Source organism: Schistocerca gregaria, unplaced genomic scaffold (genome assembly GCF_023897955.1).
Source record: "Schistocerca gregaria isolate iqSchGreg1 unplaced genomic scaffold, iqSchGreg1.2 ptg000244l, whole genome shotgun sequence".
Lineage (NCBI taxonomy): Eukaryota > Metazoa > Arthropoda > Insecta > Orthoptera > Acrididae > Schistocerca > Schistocerca gregaria.
The window spans coordinates 8,201,153-8,219,675 of record NW_026061753.1 but is presented as its reverse complement, the minus strand read 5'-3'; positions in this window follow the sequence as shown (position 1 = coordinate 8,219,675).

The following is an 18,523-nucleotide window of genomic DNA, read 5'->3' as shown; positions in this document are numbered from 1 at the left end:
CTGCGGTATGCGGAGACACTAAAAGCACCATAGTAGAACACAGATGAAGCTTCTAAGATGATGTAATAGCCAGTAAGAAGTAGTACAATTCAAGTGTTAGGTATCGATTATTGACTTTTTAGCTGGCTTTCGTGACTTTGACATGAGCTAAGACCTTAAGATTCTGCATGAAACGAGGACTAGCAGCCGAGTTGCACGGGAGAATGTGAAAAGTGTTCATATGTAGTAAAAACCTGAGAAATCCGTCCGTTTTCGTCATTTGTTATCGAATCGACTTAAAGCCAGATCGTCACATTGGCCGCTCTTCTCTCTGAAACGGTTGTACTTATCGTCTGCAAAGCTATGTCGCGTGCTGCGGTATGCGGAGACACTAAAAGCACCATAGTAGAACACAGACGAAGCTTCTAAGTTGATGTAATAGCCAGTAAGAAGTAGTACAATTCAAGTTATAGGTATCGATTATTGACTTTTTAGCTGGCTTTGGTGCCTTGGACATGAGCTAGGACCTTAAAATTCTGCATGAAAGGACGACTAACAGCCAAGTTGCACGGAAGAATGTGAAAAGTGTTAATATATAGTAAAAACCTGAGAAATACGTCCGTTTTCGTCATTTGTTATTGAATCGACTTAAAGCCAGATCGTCACATTGGCCGCTCTTCTCTCTGAAACGGTTGTACTTATCGTCTGCAAAGCTATGTCGCGTGCTGCGGTATGTGGAGACACTAAAAGCACCATAGTAGAACACAGATGAAGCTTCCAAGTTGATGTAATAGCCAGTAAGAAGTAGTACAATTCATGTTATAGGTATCGATTATTGACTTCTTAGCTTGCTTTGGTGACTTGAACATTAGCTAGGACCTTAAGATTCTGCATGAAAGGAGGACTAGCAGCCGAGTTGCACTGGAGAATGTGGAAAATGTTCATATGTAGTAAAAACCTGAGAAATCCGTCCGTTTTCGTCATTTGTTATCGAATCGTCTTAAAGCCAGATCGTCACATTGGCGCTCTTCTCTCTGAAACGGTTGTACTTATTGTCTGCAAAGCTATGTCGCGTGCTGCGGTATGCGGAGACACTAAAAGCACCATAGTAGAACACAGATGAAGCTTCTAAGATGATGTAATAGCCAGTAAGAAATAGTACAATTCAAGTTTTAGGTATCGATTATTGACTTTTTAGCTGGCTTTCGTGACTTTGACATGAGCTAAGACCTTAAGATTCTGCATGAAACGAGGACTAGCAGCCGAGTTGCACGGGAGAATGTGAAAAGTGTTCATATGTAGTAAAAACCTGAGAAATCCGTCCGTTATCGTCATTTGTTATCGAATCGACATAAAGCCAGATCGTCACATTGGCCGCTCTTCTCTCTGAAACGGTTGTACTTATCGTCTGCAAAGCTATGTCACGTGCTGCGGTATGCGGAGACACTAAAAGCACAATAGTAGAACACAGATGAAGCTTCTAAGTTGATGTAATAGCCAGTAAGAAGTAGTACAATTCAAGTTATAGGTATCTATTATTGACTTTTTAGCTGGCTTTGGTGCTTTGGACATGAGCTAGGACCTTAAAATTCTGCATGAAAGGACGACTAACAGCCAAGTTGCACGGAAGAATGTGAAAAGTGTTAATATATAGTAAAAACCTGAGAAATCCGTCCGTTTTCGTCATTTGTTATTGAATCGACTTAAAGCCAGATCGTCAAATTGGCCGCTCTTATCTCTGAAACGGTTGTACTTATCGTCTGCAAAGGTATGTCGCGTGCTGCGGTATGTGGAGACACTAAAAGCACCATAGTAGAACACAGATGAAGCTTCCAAGTTGATGTAATAGCCAGTAAGAAGTAGTACAATTCATGTTATAGGTATCGATTATTGACTTCTTAGCTTGCTTTGGTGACTTGAACATGAGCTAGGACCTTAAGATTCTGCATGAAAGGAGGACTAGCAGCCGAGTTGCACTGGAGAATGTGGAAAATGTTCATATGTAGTAAAAACCTGAGAAATCCTTCCGTTTTCGTCATTTGTTATCGAATTGACTTAAAGCCAGATCGTCACATTGGCCGCTCTTCTCTCTGAAACGGTTGTACTTATCGTCTGCAAAGCTATGTCGCGTGCTGCGGTATGCGGAGACACTAAAAGCACCATAGTAGAACACAGATGAAGCTTCTAAGTTGAAGTAATATCCAGTAAGATGTAGTACAATTCAAGTCTTAGGAATCGATTATTTACTTTTTACCATTCTTTGGTGCCTTGGACATGGGCTAGGACCTTAAAATTCTGCATGAAAGGAGGACTAGCAGCCGAGTTGCTTGGGAGAATGTGAAAAGTGTTCATATGTAGTAAAAACCTGAGAAATCCGTCCGTTTTCGTCATTTGTTATCGAATCGACTTAAAGCCAGATCGTCACATTGGCGCTCTTCTCTATGAAACGGTTGTACTTATCGTCTGCAAAGCTATGTCGCGTGCTGCGGTATGCGGAGACACTAAAAGCACCATAGTAGAACACAGATGAAGCTTCTAAGATGATGTAATAGCCAGGAAGAAGTAGTACAATTCAAGTGTTAGGTATCGATTATTGACTTTTTAGCTGGCTTTCGTGACTTGGACATGAGCTAAGACCTTAAGATTCTGCATGAAACGAGGACTAGCAGCCGAGTTGCACGGGAGAATGTGAAGAGTGTTCATATGTAGTAAAAACCTGAGAAATCCGTCCGTTTTCGTCATTTGTTATCGAATCGACTTAAAGCCAGATCGTCACATTGGCCGCTCTTCTCTCTGAAACGGTTGTACTTATCGTCTGCAAAGCTATGTCGCGTGCTGCGGTATGCGGAGACACTAAAAGCACCATAGTAGAACACAGACGAAGCTTCTAAGTTGATGTAATAGCCAGTAAGAAGTCGTACAATTCAAGTATTAGGTATCGATTATTGACTTTTTAGCTGCCCTTGGTGCCTTGGACATGAGCTAGGACCTGAAGATTCTGCATGAAAGGAGGACTAGCAGCCGAGTTGCAGGGGAGAATGTAAAAAGTGTTCATATGTAGTAAAAGCCTGAGAAATCCGTTCGTTATCGTCATTTGTTATCGAATCGACTTAAAGCCAGATCGTCACCTTAGCCGCTCTTCTCTCTGAAACGATTGTACTTATCGACTGCAAAGCTATGTCGCGTGCTGCGGTATGCGGAGACACTAAAACCACCATAGTAAAACACAGATGAAGCTCCTAAGATAATGTAATAGTCAGTAAGAAGTAGTACAATTCAAGTTTTAGGTATCGATTATTGACTTTTTAGCTGCCCTTGGTGCCTTGGACATGAGCTAGGACCTTAAGATTCTGCATGAAAGGAGGACTAGCAGCCGAGTTGCACGGGAGAATGTGAAAAGTGTTCATATGTAGTAAAAACCTGAGAAATCCGTCCGTTTTCGTCACTTGTTATCGAATCGACTTAAAGCCAGATCGTCACATTGGCCGCTCTTCTCTCTGAAACGGTTGTACTTATCGTCTGCAAAGATATGTCGCGTGCTGCGGTATGCGGAGACACTAAAAGCACCATAGTAGAACACAGATGAAGCTTCTAAGTTGATGTAATAGCCAGTAAGAAGTAGTACAATTCAAGTTTTAGGTATCGATTATTGACTTTTTATGTGGCTTTGGTGCCTTGGACATGAGCTAGGACCTTAAGATTCTGCATGAAAGGAGGACTAGCAGCCGAGTTGAACGGGAGAATCTGAAAAGTGTTCCTATGTAGTAAAAACCTGAGAAATCCGTTCGTTATCGTCATTTGTTATCGAATCGACTTAAAGCCAGATCGTCACATTAGCCGCTCTTCTCTCTGAAACGGTTGTACTTATCGACTGCAAAGCTATGTCGCGTGCTGCGGTATGCGGAGACACTAAAAGCACCATAGTAGAACACAGATGAAGCTTCTAAGTTGATGTAATAGCCAGTAAGAAGTAGTACAATTCAAGTTTTAGGTATCGATTATTGACTTTTTAGCTGGCTTTGGTGTCTTGGACATGAGCTAGGGCCTTAAGATTCTGCAAGAAAGGAGGACTAGCAGCCGAGTTGCGAGGGAGAAAGTGAAAAGTGTTCATATGTAGTAAAAACCTGAGAAATCCGTCCGTTTTCGTCATTTGTTGTCGAATCGACGTAAAGCCAGATCGTCACATTGGCCGCTCTTCTCTCTGAAACAGTTGTACTTATCGTCTGCAATGCTATGTCGCGTGCTGCGGTATGCGGAGACACTAAAAGCACCATAGTAGATCACAGATGAAGCTTCTAAGTTGATGTAATAGGCAGTTAGAAGTAGTACAATTCAAGTTTTAGGTATCGATTATTGACTTTTTAGCTGGCTTTGGTGCCTTGGAGAGGAGCTAGGACCTTAAGATTCTGCATGAAAGGAGGACTAGCAGCCGAGTTGCACGGGAGAATGTGAAAAGTGTTCATATGTAGTAAAAACCTGAGAAACCCGTCCGTTATCGTCATTTGTTATCGAATCGACTTAAAGCCAGATCGTCAAATTGGCCGCTCTTCTCTCTGAAACGGTTGTACTTATCGTCTGCAAAGCTATGTCGCGTGCTGCGGTATGCGGAGACACTAAAATCACCATAGTAGAACACAGATGAAGCTTCTAAGTTGAAGTAATATCCAGAAAGATGTAGTACAATTCAAGTCTTAGGTATCGATTATTGACTTTTTACCATTCTTTGGCGCCTTGGATATGAGCTAGGACCTTAAAATTCTGCATGAACGCAGGACTAGCAGCCGAGTTGCAGGGGAGAATGTAAAAAGTGTTCATATGTAGTAAAAACCTGAGAAATCCGTCCGTTTTCGTCATTTGGTATCGAATCGACTTAAAGCCAGATCGTCACATTGGCCGCTCTTCTCTCTGAAACGGTTGTACTTATCTTCTGCAAAGCTATGTCGCGTGCTGCGGTATGTGGAGACACTAAAAGCACCATAGTAGAACACAGATGAAGCTTCTAAGTTGATGTAATAGCCAGTAAGAAGTAGTACAATTCAAGTTTTAGGTATCGATTATTCACTTTTTAGCTGGCTTTGGTGCCTTGGACATGAGCTAGGACTTTAAGATTGTGCATGAAAGGAGGACTAGCAGCCGAGTAGCACGGGAGAATGTGAAAAGTGTTCATATGTAGTAAAAACCTGAGAAATCCGTCCGTTTTCGTCATTTGTTATCGAATCGATTTAAAGCCAGATCGTCACATTGGCCGCTCTTCTCTCTGAAACGGTTGTACTTATCGTCTGCAAAGCTATGTCGCGTGCTGCGGTATGCGGAGACACTAAAAGCATCATAGTAGAACACAGATGAAGCTTCTAATTGATGTAATAGCCTGTAAGAAGTAGTACAATTCAAGTTTTAGGTATCGATTATTGACTTTTTAGCTGCCCTTGGTTCCTTGGACATGAGCTAGGACCTTAAGATTCTGCATGAAAGGAGGACTAGCAGCCGAGTTGCACGGGAGAATGTAAAAAGTGTTCATATGTAGTAAAAACCTGAGAAATCCGTCCGTTTTCGTCATTTGTTATCGAATCGACTTAAAGCAAGATAGTCACATTAGCCGCTCTTCTCTCTGAAACGGTTGTACTTATCGACTGCAAAGCTATGTTGCGTGCTGTGGTATGCGGAGACACTAAAAGCACCATAGTAGAACACAGATGAAGCTTCTAAGATGATGTAATAGTCAGTAAGAAGTAGTACAATTCAAGTTTTAAGTATCGATTATTGACTTTTTAGCTGACTTTGGTGCCTTGGACATGAGTTAGGACCTTAAGATTCTGCATGACCGGAGGTCTAGCAGCCGAGTTGTACGGGAGAATGTGAAAAGTGTTCATATGTAGTAAAAACCAGAGAAATCCGTCCGTTTTCGTCATTTGTTATCGAATTGACTTAAAGCCAGATCGTCACATTAGCCTCAATTCTCTCTGAAACGGTTGTACTTATCGACTGCAAAGCTATGTCGCGTGCAGCGGTATGCGGAGACACTAAAAGAACCATAGTAGAACACAGATGTAGCTTCTAAGTTGATGTAATAGCCAGTAAGAAGTAGTACCATTCAAGTTTTAGGTATCGATTATTGAATTTTTAGCTGTCTTTGGTGCCTTGGACATGAGCTAGGAACTTAAGATTTTGCATAAAAGGAGGTCTAGCAGCCGCGTTGCACGTGAGAATGTGAAAAGTGTTCACATGTAGTAAAAACCTGAGAAATCGGTCCGTTTTCGTCGTTTGTTGTCGAATCGACTTAAAGCAAGATCGTCACATTGGCCGCTCTTCTCTCTGAAACGGTTGTACTTATCGTCTGCAAAGCTATAGCGTGCTGCGGAATGCGGAGACACTAAAAGCATCATAGTAAAACACAGATGAAGCTTCCAAGTTGATGTAATAGCCAGTAAGAAGTAGTACAATTCAAGTTTTAAGTATCGATTGTTGACTTCTTACCCTTCTTTGGTGCCTTGGGCATGAGCTAGGAACTTAAGATTTTGCATGATAGGAGGTCTAGCAGCCGCGTTGCACGTGAGAATGTGAAAAGTATTCATATGTAGTAAAAACCTGAGAAATCCGTCCGTTTTCGTCATTTGTTATCGAATCGATTTAAAGCCAGATCGTCACATTGGCCGCTCTTCTCTCTGAAATAATTTGTACTTATCTTCTGCAAAGCTATGTCGCGTGCTGCGGTATGTGGAGACACTAAAAGCACCATAGTGGAACACAGATGAAGCTTCTAAGTTGATGTAATAGCCAGTAAGAAGTAGTACCATTCAAGTTTTAGGTATCGATTATTGACTTTTTAGGTGGCTTTGGTGCCTTGGACATGAGCTAGGACCTTAAGATTCTGCATGAAAGGAGGACTAGCAGCCGAGTTGCATGGGAGAATGTGAAAAGTGTTCATGTGTAGTAAAAACCTGAGATATCCGTCCGTTTTCGTCATTTGTTATCGAATCGACTTAAAGCCAGATCGTCACATTGGCCGCTCTTCTCTCTGAAACGGTTGTACTTATCGTCTGCAAAGCTATAGCGTGCTGCGGAATGCGGAGACACTAAAAGCATCATAGTAGAACACAGATGAAGCTTCTAAGTTGATGTAATAGCCGGTAAGAAGTAGTATCATTCAAGTTTTAGGTATCGATTATTGACTTTTTAGCTAACTTTGGTGCCTTGGACATGAGCTAGGACCTTAAGATTCTGCATGAAAGGAGGACTAGCAGCCGAGTTGCAGCGGAGAATGTGAAAAGTGTTCATATGTAGTAAAAACCAGAGAAATCCGTCCGTGTTCGACATTTGTTATCGAATCGACTTAAAGCCAGATCGTCACATTGGCCGCTCTTCTCTCTGAAACGGTTGTACTTATCGTCTGCAAAGCTATGTCGAGTGCTGCGGCATGCGGAGACACTAAAAGCACCATAGTAGAACACAGATGAACCTTCTAAGTTGATGTAATAGCCAGTAAGAAGTAGTACAATTCAAGTTTTAAGTATCGATTGTTGACTTTTTACCCTTCTTTGGTGCCTTGGGCATGAGCTAGGAACTTAAGATTTTGCATGATAGGAGGTCTAGCAGCCGCGTTGCACGTGAGAATGTGAAAAGTATTCATATGTAGTAAAAACCTGAGAAATCCGTCCGTTTTCGTCATTTGTTATCGAATCGATTTAAAGCCAGATCGTCACATTGGCCGCTCTTCTCTCTGAAATAATTTGTACTTATCTTCTGCAAAGCTATGTCGCGTGCTGCGGTATGTGGAGACACTAAAAGCACCATAGTGGAACACAGATGAAGCTTCTAAGTTGATGTAATAGCCAGTAAGAAGTAGTACCATTCAAGTTTTAGGTATCGATTATTGACTTTTTAGGTGGCTTTGGTGCCTTGGACATGAGCTAGGACCTTAAGATTCTGCATGAAAGGAGGACTAGCAGCCGAGTTGCATGGGAGAATGTGAAAAGTGTTCATGTGTAGTAAAAACCTGAGATATCCGTCCGTTTTCGTCATTTGTTATCGAATCGACTTAAAGCCAGATCGTCACATTGGCCGCTCTTCTCTCTGAAACGGTTGTACTTATCGTCTGCAAAGCTATGTCGCGTGCTGCGGTATGCGGAGACACTAAAAGCATCATAGTAGAACACAGATGAAGCTTCTAAGTTGATGTAATAGCCAGTAAGAAGTAGTACAATTCAAGTTTTAGGTATCGATTATTGACTTTTTAGCTGCCCTTGGTTCCTTGGACATGAGCTAGGACCTTAAGATTCTGCATCAAAGGAGGACTAGCAGCCGAGTTGCACGGGAGAATGTAAAAAGTGTTCATATGTAGTAAAAACCTGAGAAATCCGTCCGTTTTCGTCATTTGTTATCGAATCGACTTAAAGCCAGATCGTCACATTAGCCGCAATTCTCTCTGAAACGGTTGTACTTATCGACTGCAAAGCTATGTCGCGTGCTGCGGTATGCGGAGACACTAAAAGCACCATAGTAGAACACAGATGAAGCTTCTAAGTTGATGTAATAGCCAGTAAGAAGTAGTACCATTCAAGTTTTAAGTATCGATTGTTGACTTTTTACCCTTCTTTGGTGCCTTGGGCATGAGCTAGGAACTTAAGATTTTGCATGATAGGAGGCCTAGCAGCCGCGTTGCACGTGAGAATGTGAGAAGTGTTCATATGTAGTAAAAAACTGAGAACTCCGTCCGTTTTCGTCATTTGTTGTCGAATCGACTTAAAGAAAGATCGTCACATTGCCCGCTCTTCTCTTTGAAACGGTGGTACTTATCGTCTGCAAAGCTACGTGTCGTGCTGCGGTATGCGGAGACACTAAAAGCACCATAGTAGAACACAGATGAAGCTTCTAAGTTGATGTAATAGCCAGTAAGAAGTAGTACAATTCAAGTTTTAAGTATCGATGGTTGACTTTTTACCCTTCTTTGGTGCCTTGGGCATGAGCTAGGAACTTAAGATTTTGCATGATAGGAGGCCTAGCAGCCGCGTTGCACGTGAGAATGTGAAAAGTGTTCATATGTAGTAAAAAACTGAGAACTCCGTCCGTTTTCGTCATTTGTTGTCGAATCGACTTAAAGCCAGATCGTCACATGGCCGCTCTTCTCTTTGAAACGGTGGTACTTATCGTCTGCAAAGCTACGTGTCGTGCTGCGGTATGCGGAGACACTAAAAGCACCATAGTAGAACACAGATGAAGCTTCTAAGTTGATGTAATAGCCAGTAAGAAGTAGTACAATTCAAGTTTTAAGTATCGATGGTTGACTTTTTACCCTTCTTTGGTGCCTTGGGCATGAGCTAGGAACTTAAGATTTTGCATGATAGGAGGTCTAGCAGCCGCGTTGCACGTGAGAATGCGAAAAGTGTTCATATGTAGTAAAAACCTGAGAAATCCGTTCGTTATCGTCATTTGTTATCGAATCGACTTAAAGCCAGATCGTCACATTGGCCGCTCTTCTCTCTGAAACGGTTGTACTTATCTTCTGCAAAGCTATGTCGCGTGCTGCGGTATGTGGAGACACTAAAAGCACCATAGTAGAACACAGATGAAGCTTCTAAGTTGATGTAATAGCCAGTAAGAAGTAGTACAATTCAAGTTTTAGGTATCGATTATTCACTTTTTAGCTGGCTTTGGTGCCTTGGACATGAGCTAGGACTTTAAGATTGTGCATGAAAGGAGGACTAGCAGCCGAGTAGCACGGGAGAATGTGAAAAGTGTTCATATGTAGTAAAAACCTGAGAAATCCGTCCGTTTTCGTCATTTGTTATCGAATCGATTTAAAGCCAGATCGTCACATTGGCCGCTCTTCTCTCTGAAACGGTTGTACTTATCGTCTGCAAAGCTATGTCGCGTGCTGCGGTATGCGGAGACACTAAAAGCATCATAGTAGAACACAGATGAAGCTTCTAATTGATGTAATAGCCAGTAAGAAGTAGTACAATTCAAGTTTTAGGTATCGATTATTGACTTTTTAGCTGCCCTTGGTTCCTTGGACATGAGCTAGGACCTTAAGATTCTGCATGAAAGGAGGACTAGCAGCCGAGTTGCACGGGAGAATGTAAAAAGTGTTCATATGTAGTAAAAACCTGAGAAATCCGTCCGTTTTCGTCATTTGTTATCGAATCGACTTAAAGCAAGATAGTCACATTAGCCGCTCCTCTCTCTGAAACGGTTGTACTTATCGACTGCAAAGCTATGTTGCGTGCTGTGGTATGCGGAGACACTAAAAGCACCATAGTAGAACACAGATGAAGCTTCTAAGATGATGTAATAGTCAGTAACAAGTAGTACAATTCAAGTTTTAAGTATCGATTATTGACTTTTTAGCTGACTTTGGTGCCTTGGACATGAGTTAGGACCTTAAGATTCTGCATGACCGGAGGTCTAGCAGCCGAGTTGTACGGGAGAATGTGAAAAGTGTTCATATGTAGTAAAAACCAGAGAAATCCGTCCGTTTTCGTCATTTGTTATCGAATCTACTTAAAGCCAGATCGTCACATTAGCCTCAATTCTCTCTGAAACGGTTGTACTTATCGACTGCAAAGCTATGTCGCGTGCAGCGGTATGCGGAGACACTAAAAGAACCATAGTAGAACACAGATGTAGCTTCTAAGTTGATGTAATAGCCAGTAAGAAGTAGTACCATTCAAGTTTTAGGTATCGATTATTGAATTTTTAGCTGTCTTTGGTGCCTTGGACATGAGCTAGGAACTTAAGATTTTGCATAAAAGGAGGTCTAGCAGCCGCGTTGCACGTGAGAATGTGAAAAGTGTTCACATGTAGTAAAAACCTGAGAAATCGGTCCGTTTTCGTCATTTGTTGTCGAATCGACTTAAAGCAAGATCGTCACATTGGCCGCTCTTCTCTCTGAAACGGTTGTACTTATCGTCTGCAAAGCTATAGCGTGCTGCGGAATGCGGAGACACTAAAAGCATCATAGTAAAACACAGATGAAGCTTCCAAGTTGATGTAATAGCCAGTAAGAAGTAGTACAATTCAAGTTTTAAGTATCGATTGTTGACTTCTTACCCTTCTTTGGTGCCTTGGGCATGAGCTAGGAACTTAAGATTTTGCATAATAGGAGGTCTAGCAGCCGCGTTTCACGTGAGAATGTGAAAAGTGTTCATATGTAGTAAAAACCTGAGAAATCGGTCCGTTTTCGTCATTTGTTGTCGAATCGACTTAAGGCCAGATCGTCACATTGGCCGCTCTTCTCTCTGAAACGGTTGTACTTATCGTCTGCAAAGCTATAGCGTGCTGCGGAATGCGGAGGCACTAAAAGCATCATAGTAGAACACAGATGAAGCTTCTAAGTTGATGTAATAGCCGGTAAGAAGTAGTACCATTCAAGTTTTAGGTATCGATTATTGACTTTTTAGCTAACTTTGGTGCCTTGGACATGAGCTAGGACCTTAAGATTCTGCATGAAAGGAGGACTAGCAGCCGAGTTGCAGCGGAGAATGTGAAAAGTGTTCATATGTAGTAAAAACCAGAGAAATCCGTCCGTGTTCGACATTTGTTATCGAATCGACTTAAAGCCAGATCGTCACATTGGCCGCTCTTCTCTCTGAAACGGTTGTACTTATCGTCTGCAAAGCTATGTCGAGTGCTGCGGCATGCGGAGACACTAAAAGCACCATAGTAGAACACAGATGAACCTTCTAAGTTGATGTAATAGCCAGTAAGAAGTAGTACAATTCAAGTTTTAAGTATCGATTGTTGACTTTTTACCCTTCTTTGGTGCCTTGGGCATGAGCTAGGAACTTAAGATTTTGCATGATAGGAGGTCTAGCAGCCGCGTTGCACGTGAGAATGTGAAAAGTATTCATATGTAGTAAAAACCTGAGAAATCCGTCCGTTTTCGTCATTTGTTATCGAATCGATTTAAAGCCAGATCGTCACATTGGCCGCTCTTCTCTCTGAAATAATTTGTACTTATCTTCTGCAAAGCTATGTCGCGTGCTGCGGTATGTGGAGACACTAAAAGCACCATAGTGGAACACAGATGAAGCTTCTAAGTTGATGTAATAGCCAGTAAGAAGTAGTACCATTCAAGTTTTAGGTATCGATTATTGACTTTTTAGGTGGCTTTGGTGCCTTGGACATGAGCTAGGACCTTAAGATTCTGCATGAAAGGAGGACTAGCAGCCGAGTTGCATGGGAGAATGTGAAAAGTGTTCATGTGTAGTAAAAACCTGAGATATCCGTCCGTTTTCGTCATTTGTTATCGAATCGACTTAAAGCCAGATCGTCACATTGGCCGCTCTTCTCTCTGAAACGGTTGTACTTATCGTCTGCAAAGCTATGTCGCGTGCTGCGGTATGCGGAGACACTAAAAGCATCATAGTAGAACACAGATGAAGCTTCTAAGTTGATGTAATAGCCAGTAAGAAGTAGTACAATTCAAGTTTTAGGTATCGATTATTGACTTTTTAGCTGCCCTTGGTTCCTTGGACATGAGCTAGGACCTTAAGATTCTGCATCAAAGGAGGACTAGCAGCCGAGTTGCACGGGAGAATGTAAAAAGTGTTCATATGTAGTAAAAACCTGAGAAATCCGTCCGTTTTCGTCATTTGTTATCGAATCGACTTAAAGCCAGATCGTCACATTAGCCGCAATTCTCTCTGAAACGGTTGTACTTATCGACTGCAAAGCTATGTCGCGTGCTGCGGTATGCGGAGACACTAAAAGCACCATAGTAGAACACAGATGAAGCTTCTAAGTTGATGTAATAGCCAGTAAGAAGTAGTACCATTCAAGTTTTAAGTATCGATTGTTGACTTTTTACCCTTCTTTGGTGCCTTGGGCATGAGCTAGGAACTTAAGATTTTGCATGATAGGAGGCCTAGCAGCCGCGTTGCACGTGAGAATGTGAAAAGTGTTCATATGTAGTAAAAACCTGAGAACTCCGTCCGTTTTCGTCATTTGTTGTCGAATCGACTTAAAGCCAGATCGTCACATTGGCCGCTCTTCTCTTTGAAACGGTGGTACTTACCGTCTGCAAAGCTATGTCGCGTGCTGCGGTATGCGGAGACACTAAAAGCATCATAGTAGAACACAGATGAAGCTTCTAACTTGATGTAATAGTCTGTAAGAAGTAGTACAATTCAAGTTTTAGGTATTGATTATTGACTTTTTAGCTGGCTTTGGTGCCTTGGACATGAGCTAGGACGTTAAGATTCTGCATGAAAGGAGGACTAGCAGCCGAGTTGCACGGGAGAATATGAAAAGTGTTCATACGTAGTAAAAACCAGAGAAATCCGTCCGTGTTCGACATTTGTTATCGAATCGGCTTAAAGCCAGATCGTAACATTGGCCGCTCTTCTCTCTGAAACGGTTGTACTTATCGTCTGCAAAGCTATGTCGAGTGCTGCGGCATGCGGAGACACTAAAAGCACCATAGTAGAACACAGATGAAGCTTCTAAGTTGATGTAATAGCCAGTAAGAAGTAGTACAATTCAAGTTTTAAGTATCGATTGTTGACTTTTTACCCTTCTTTGGGGCCTTGGGCATGAGCTAGGAACTTAAGATTTTGCATGATAGGAGGTCTAGCAGCCGCGTTGCACGTGAGAATGTGAAAAGTGTTCATATGTAGTAAAAACCTGAGAAATCCGTCCGTTTTCGTCATTTGTTGTCGAATCGACTTAAAGCCAGATCGTCACATTGGCCGCTCTTCTCTCTGAAACGGTTGTACTTATCGTCTGCAAAGCTATGTCGCGTGCTGCGGTATGCGGAGACACTAAAAGCATCATAGTAGAACACAGATGAAGCTTCTAAGTTGATGTAATAGCCAGTAAGAAGTAGTACAATTCAAGTTTTAGGTATCGATTATTCACTTTTTAGCTGCCCTTGGTTCCTTGGACATGAGCTAGGACCTTAAGATTCTGCATCAAAGGAGGACTAGCAGCCGAGTTGCACGGGAGAATGTAAAAAGTGTTCATATGTTGTAAAAACCTGAGAAATCCGTCCGTTTTCGTCATTTGTTATCGAATCGACTTAAAGCCAGATCGTCACATTAGCCGCAATTCTCTCTGAAACGGTTGTACTTATCGACTGCAAAGCTATGTCGCGTGCTGCGGTATGCGGAGACACTAAAAGCACCATAGTAGAACACAGATGAAGCTTCTAAGTTGATGTAATAGCCAGTAAGAAGTAGTACCATTCAAGTTTTAAGTATCGATTGTTGACTTTTTACCCTTCTTTGGTGCCTTGGGCATGAGCTAGGAACTTAAGATTTTGCATGATAGGAGGCCTAGCAGCCGCGTTGCACGTGAGAATGTGAAAAGTGTTCATATGTAGTAAAAACCTGAGAACTCCGTCCGTTTTCGTCATTTGTTGTCGAATCGACTTCAAGCCAGATCGTCACATTGGCCGCTCTTCTCTTTGAAACGGTGGTACTTATCGTCTGCAAAGCTACGTGTCGTGCTGCGGTATGCGGAGACACTAAAAGCACCATAGTAGAACACAGATGAAGCTTCTAAGTTGATGTAATAGCCAGTAAGAAGTAGTACAATTCAAGTTTTAAGTATCGATGGTTGACTTTTTACCCTTCTTTGGTGCCTTGGTCATGAGCTAGGACCTTAAGATTCTGCATGAAAGGAGGACTAGCAGCCGAGTTGCATGGGAGAATGTGAAAAGTGTTCATATGTAGTAAAAACCTGAGAAATCCGTTCGTTATCGTCATTTGCAATCGAATCGACTGAAAGCCAGATCGTCACATTGGCCGCTCTTCTCTCTGAAACGGTTGTACTTATTGTCTGCAATGCTATGTCGCGTGCTGCGGTATGCCGGAGACACTAAAATCACCATAGTAGAACACAGATGAAGTTTCTAAGTTGAAGTAATATCCAGTAAGATGTAGTACAATTCAAGTCTTAGGTATCGATTTTTGACTTTTTACCATTCTTTGGTGCCTTGGACATGAGCTAGGACCTCAAAATTCTGCATGAACGGAGGACTAGCAGCCGAGTTGCACGGGAGAATGTGAAAAGTGTTCATATGTAGTAAAAACCTGAGAAATCCGTCCGTTTTCGTCATTTGTTATCGAATCGACGTAAAGCCAGATCGTCACATCGGCCGCTCTTCTCTCTGAAACGGTTGTACTTATCGTCTGCAAAGCTATGCCACGTGCTGCGGTATGTGGAGACACTAAAAGCGCCATAGTAGAAGACAGATGAAGCTTCTAAGTTGATGTAATAGCCAGTAAGAAGTAGTGCAAGTCAAGTTTTAAGTATCGATTATTGACTTTTTAGCTGGCTTTGGTGCCTTGGACATGAGCTAGGACCTTAAGATTCTGCATGAAAGGTGGATTAACAGCCGAGTTGCACGGGAGAATGTGAAGTGTGTTCATATGTAGTAAAAACCTGAGAAATCCGTTCGTTTTGGTCATTTGTTATCGAATCGACTTAAAGCCAGATCGTCACATTGTCCGCTCTTCTCTCTGAAACGGTTCTACTTATCGTCTGCAAAGCTATGTCGCGTGCTGCGGTATGCGGAGACACTAAAAGCACCATAGCAGAACACAGATGAAGCTTCTAAGTTGATGTAATAGCCAGTAAGAAGTAGTACAATTCAAGATTTAGGTATCGATTATTGACTTCTTAGATGGCTTTGGTGCCGTGGACATGAGCTAGGACCTTAAGATTCTGCATTAAAGGAGGACTAGCTGCCGATTTGCACGGGAGACTGTGAAAAGTGTTCATATGTAGTAAAAACCTGAGAAATCCGTCCGTTTTCGTCATTTGTTATCGAATCGACTTAAAGCCAGATCGTCACATTGGCCGCTCTTAACTCTGAAACGGCTGTACTTTTCGTCTGCAAATCTATGTCGCGTGCTGCGGTATGCGGAGACACTAAAAGCACCATAGTAGAACACAGATGAAGCTTCTAAGTTGATGTAATAGCCAGTAAGAAGTAGTACAATTCAAGTTTCAGGTATCGATTATTTACTTTTTAGCTGGCTTTGGTGCCTTGGACATGAGCTAGGGCCTTAAGATTTTGCATGAAAGGAGGAATAGCAGCCGAGTTGCTAGGGAGAAAGTGAAAAGTGTTCATATGTAGTAAAAACCTGAGAAATCCGTCCGTTTTCGTCATTTGTTATCGAATCGACGTAAAGCCAGATCGTCACATTGGCCACTCTTCTCTCTGAAACGGTTGTACTTATCGTCTGCAAAGCTATGTCACGTGCTGCGGTATGTGGAGACACTAAAGGCACCATAGAAGAACACAGATTAAGGTTCTAAGTTGATGTAATAGCCAGTAAGAAGTATTACAATTCAAGTTTTAGGTATCGATTATTGACTTTTTAGCTGGCTTCTGTGCCTTGGACATGAGCTAGGTCCTTAAGATACTGCATGAAAGGAGGACTAGCAGCCGAGTTGCACTTTAGAATGTGAAAAGTGTTCATATGTAGTAAAAACCTGAGAAATCCGTCCGTTTTCGTCATTTGTTATCGAATCGACTTAAAGCCAGATAGTCACATTGGCTGCTCTTAACTCTGAAACGGTTGTACTTACCGTCTGCAAAGCTATGTCACGTGCTGCGGTATGCGGAGACACTAAAAGCACCATAGTAGAACACGGATGAAGCTTCTAAGTTGATGTAATAGCCGGTAAGAAGTAGTACAATACAAGTCTTAGGTATCGATTATTGACTTTTTACCATTCTTTGGTGCCTTGGACATGAGCTAGGACCTTAAAATTCTGCATGAACGGAGGACTAGCAGCCGAGTTGCACGGGAGAATGTGAAAAGTGTTCATATGTAGTAAAAACCTGAGAAATCCGTCCGTTTCGTCATTTGTTATCGAATCGACGTAAAGCCAGATAGTCACATTGGCCGCTCTTCACTCTGAAACGGTTGTACTTATCGTCTGCAAAGCTATGTCACGTGCTGCGGTTAGTGGAGACACTAAAAGCGCCATAGTAGAACACAGATGAAGCTTCTAAGTTGATGTAATAGCCAGTAAGAAGTAGTACAATTCAAGTTTTAGGTATCGATTATTGACTTTTTAGCTGGCTTTGGTGCCTTGGACATGAGCTAGGAACCTAAGATTCTGCATGAAACGAGGATTAGCAACCGAGTTGCACGGGAGAATGTGAAATGTGTTCATATGTAGTTAAAACCTGAGAAATCCGTCCGTTTTCGTCATTTCTTATCGAATCGACTTAAAGCCAGATCGTCACATTGGCCGCTCTTCTCTCTGAAACGGTTGTACTTATCGTCTGCAAAGCTATGTCGCGTGCTGCGGTATGCGGAAACACTAAAATCACCATAGTAGAACACAGATGAAGCTTCTAAGTTGATGTAATAGCCAGTAAGAAGTAGTACAATTCAAAATTTAGGTATCGATTATTGACTTTTTAGCTGGCTTTGGTGCCTTGGACATGAGCTAGGACCTTAAGATTCTGCATGAAAGGAGGACTAGCAGCCGAGTTGCACGGGAGAATGTGAAATGTGTTCATACGTAGTAAAAACCTTAGAAATCCGTCCGTTTTCGTCATTTGTTATCGAATCGACTTAAAGCCAGATCGTCACATTGGCCGCTCTTCTCTCTGAAACGGTTGTGCTTATCGTCTGCAAAGCTATGTCGCGTGCTGCGGTATGCGAAACACTAAAATCACCATTGTAGAACACAGATGAAGCTTCTAAGTTGATGTAATAGCCAGTAAGAAGTAGTACAATTCAAGTTTTAGTTATCGATTATTGACTTTTTAGCTGGCTTTGGTGCCTTGGACATGACCTAGGACCTTAAGATTCTGCATGAATGGAGGACTAGCAGCCGAGTTGTACGGGAGAATGTGAGAAGTGTTCATATGTAGTAAAAACCTGAGAAAGCCGTCCATTTTCGTCATTTGTTATCGAATCGACTTAAGGCATATCTTCACATTGGCCGCTCTTCTCTCTGAAACGGTTGTACTTATCGTCTGCAAAGCTATGTCGCGTGCTGCGGTATGCGGAGATACTAAAAGCACCATAGTAGAACACAGATGAAGCTTCTAAGTTGATGTAATAGCCAGTAAGAAGTAGTACAATTCATATTTTATGTATCGATTATTGACTTTTTAGCTGTCTTTGGTGCCTTGGACATGAGCTAGGACCTTAAGATTCTGCATGAAAGGAGGACTAGCAGCCGAGTTGCACGGGAGAATGTGAAAAGTGTTCATATGTAGTAAAAACATGAGAAATACGTCCGTTTTCGCCATTGTTATCAAATCGATTTATAGCCAGATCGTCACATTGGCCGCTCTTCTCTCTGAAACGGTTGTACTTATCGTCTGCAAAGCTATGTCGCGTGCTGCGGTATGCGGAGACACTAAAAGCACCATAGTAGAACACAGATGAAGCTTCTAAGTTGATGTAATAGCCAGTAAGAAGTAGTACAATTCAAGTTTTAGGTATCGATTATTGACTTTTTAGCTGGCTTTGGTGCCTTGGACATGAGCTAGGACCTTATGATTCTGCATGAAAGGAGGACTAGCAGCCGATTTGCACGGGAGAATGTGAAAAGTTTTCATATGTAGTATTAA